The sequence below is a fragment of the Cervus canadensis genome, chromosome 25 (assembly GCF_019320065.1).
Source record: "Cervus canadensis isolate Bull #8, Minnesota chromosome 25, ASM1932006v1, whole genome shotgun sequence".
Lineage (NCBI taxonomy): Eukaryota > Metazoa > Chordata > Mammalia > Artiodactyla > Cervidae > Cervus > Cervus canadensis.
Window position 1 is genome coordinate 37,500,513 of NC_057410.1, and position 3,819 is coordinate 37,504,331.

Consider the following 3,819-nt stretch of genomic DNA (forward strand, 5'->3'; position numbering starts at 1 on the left):
AGCCTTCTGGGAGTTGTAGTGCGGAAGCCGAGGTACCTTCGTGTGCCCAAGCCGAGGTACCTTCGTGTGCGCTCTCGAGAGCGCCCCTCAGGGTTCTAATGACCGTGAAAATACAAAGATCCGTTTCTGGTTTTATCCGTTTCTGGTGTGTGTGTATTAGTAGCCGATGATATTTATGAAAATTAAATGTTATCAAGTGATAAGTAATGAATCATTGCAGGTGGCTATTTAACATCATTTTGATGAAACCGACTTGCGTGTTCCCTTTAACATGTTCCTGGGGAAAGCACTGTGGAAGCTTAGAAATATCCGGAGACATCTCAAAACGAAATGAAAAGTAATTTCCCAGGAAAAATGTTAGAAAAAACGCTACAATTAAAACACCTGGGGCCAAAAAAAAAGAAAGAAAATTACCGTTTGATTTACGCCTCATTGTAAGGCATCAGTTCAGTTCAGTTCAGTCGCTCAGTCGTGTCCGACCCTGTGACACTCCAGGCCTCCCTGTCCATCACCGACTCCCAGAGTTTACTCAATATGGTCGAAATTGTTTCTGGTGGTTTTTTTTTTTTTTTTTCCCAGAGTGAGTGCAAAGTTTAGCATTAGACCAGTTCCAAACCACAGGAATACCAATAACCAGATTTCAGTCTCAATTTTTTCATAGGAATCTCACTTGGTTAAGTATGAGCTCCAACAGAGTCCGAATGGCTTGAGTACTTGTCAGCAATCAACTGCAGAGCTAAAAACAGCACTGACTTACTCCTCCAAAGAATTTCGGAGGGTAAGTAATAACAATCAATGGCTGAAAAAATAAATAAATTTTTAGTAATAGTAGCCTTTCTCACTGAAGCAAGTAGTTGGGAGTAGGGACTTTTAATTACTGCCATCTTTTAGGTGCTTTGACAATGCCCGAGTCTCATTTTTATAATTGTCTTATCTGCAGGTATCAAAGTGCCCAGCATTTTCCTGATTTAGCCCTCAGAAAATTAAACTACTATATTTCACTTGGGGGTATCTATGTATAAGGGAATTCCCAAAGAATAAAATATCCCTCCCAAAAAGTCACTGTTCTTTGATTGCTGGATTCAGAGGGGAGGGAGGGAAGAAGAGATCTGCCTTAAAAAAGTATTTACTTTTTCTTTTACTATCTTTGACTTTCTCATAGGAAAAATAAATAAATTTAAAAAGGGCTTCGGGGTGTGGGGTCGGGGGGGCGGGTGGTCCGGTGGCTGAAAACATCTAATGTGAGATCCTGAGACCAGAAAGGCCTTAACATTGCATAGTCAAAAACCAGTGACTTTTTGTTCCTCCACAGGAGTCCTAAACAGAGCTTGTTTCATGGGACTCAAGGAGGCAACAATGAAATAACTTAAAATTTGCAACTGTCATTTCCCAAACTGCCACAGAATCTTTTAGGTCCAACCTTCTATCTTTTCTGAAGATCATCTTCCAAAATAGTCCACTTGCTGTTTGAAACTAGCAGCAAAGCTAACCCAAGTTTTAAGAAGCAAAGCTGACCCATGTTTTAAGAAGCAAAGCTGACCCATGTTTTAAGAAGCAAAGCTGACCCATGTTTTAAGAAGCAAAGCTGACCCATGTTAAGAAGCAAAGCTGACCTAAGTTTTAAGAAGCAAAGTGACCCAAATTTTAAGAAGCAAAGCTGACCCATGTCAAGAAGCAAAGCTGACCCAAGTTTTAAGAAGCAAAGCTGACCCATGTTTTAAGAAGCAAAGCTGACCCATGTTTTAAGAAGCAAAGCTGACCCATGTTTTAAGAAGCAAAGCTGACCCATGTTTTAAGAAGCAAAGCTGATCCATGTTTTAAGAAGCACTCTGTTTCTAATGCCTTGGTTTCATCAGTGCCTGGAGTAAAGCCTCCGGCAGAAAGAGGTAGTCCAACACTAGGGGAAACCACTGGACCAGTTCACACTTAGAGTCTGGACTCCCACTTTGACAAGGAGCAGCCTGCCCCTTTGATTCTCCTAAGTCTGAAGAACCAGCAAGGACGGACTACCAGCCCCAGTACTTAAAAGTGGTGTTACAGGATGCCACAATCTGGAAGAAAGACTTTTTTCTCTAATGTGTTAGTGTTCTGACATGAACCCAAAATGAAATATTCAGTGCTGAGTATACTTTGGCCAACACACTCAAAAAACAAAATTTGCAGGCCCACCCTGAGTTGTGCAGGCAAATTTCTCATAACTCTGCTTTACTCATTACAGAGAAAAGTCATCCTTGGTATGGTCATAGCTTTCTCTGAAAAACTAGAAGGAATTTCACAACAGGAAAGAAGTGAAGAGAATAAGGAAAAGGTGGGGGAGAGAGAGTAGAAAGAAAGAAAGGAAAGGAAAAGAGAGTTGGAAAAAAGATGAAATTAGGGTTCCAGGCATGCTAAAGACTACCAAAATTCACAGATCTATTTACAACGACCCCCCCCCCCCAAAAAAAAAATCCCCTTGTGGGTTTGTGTTTTTGCTGTTTCTAATGGAACATAGTTGTTCAAAACTAACTTCAACTAACTTCAAGAGGTAAAGCATTTTTTCAGCCTTTCTCCTATGTAAAACATGGATTCTCACAATGGCTTTAATCATGATGTTAATGTAATCATGCAATAATGGTGTTTGGTAACAGTATTTGATAATAGTACAATGCAGCTAGCTGTAAGTTCATATGTGGAGAGGAAGTTTATCTGGAGGCGAAGACCACTTAAAGCTGTTTCTTAGGGGTGTTTCTCCCAGTAAGCTATGTGCTTGAGATGGGTGCACTGTTATTCTAGAATTAGAAGGTAGGGCAAAACAAAAGTTGAGATATTAGATTTTCCTATATATCATTGCTAATATTTTCAAGGATTTAAGTCAAGTCTTTATTTTCTACTTCATTTACTTTCAATGCTGCATGGCTCTTTTTGTTTTTCATTTTTGACTTTATTATTTTCCCTTATTTATAATTATAATTCTTTTCTAAATTTTAGCATACTTTCTAGATTTTTATTCTAAAGCAGTGCACTCATGTTCATACCAACTTAGTCTGTTTCACTTAACCAAAGTGAATATATGTCTTGATCTTGTAAATTTCCAATTAAAAGTACAAAGGCATGTAAAAATACATGCTGATCTATTGTAATTTCTCATCTCTATGGCATCTCCTAAATTACCTACTATGAATATTTTTATTAATTTCTTCTAGGTTCTAGTTTTTAGTAAAGATACTAAGATGAAGAAAGACCTCAATAACTGCTGATTGAAATGTCTCATTCTGGGAATCGGAGTACTTCACTTTGCTTTCAACAAATTCTCAAAATTTGCAAGCATCTGGAAACTTACTGGTATAGGAAGAAGCTCTTTCCCTTGTAATGATGGATGAAGAATGAATGGACTATAGCTACAAGATGAATAAGTAGTCCAGCTTATTTTCAGGTGCTATTAAATATCCCAATCTGAATGGTTTTTTTCCCAAATCAGTGGATAGAGGTGAGTACATAATTTTGTTTTTATCTTGAAATAAATATAGCATATTTACTTATATAAAATTTTTAGTTTTGTTTTCAAATCATACATAGAAATAAGTCTAAAAAATAATTAACTTGTAAAATATTTAATACTTCTTAATTATGAAAGTATGAGCTAGTTTATATTCCATATTTAATCAGAACATTGAAGGATAAAATACACTGTTTTATTTGTATTAGCTTTTTCCAACCAATAACTAAATTGAGTAACAGAAATACTGTACAGTATTCACTGAGGTAAACTAGCCTACAGTTAGATGTGAGGTCATTTATGATGAGCAAATAATGAATTAGGTAACAATGAGGAAAATTCTG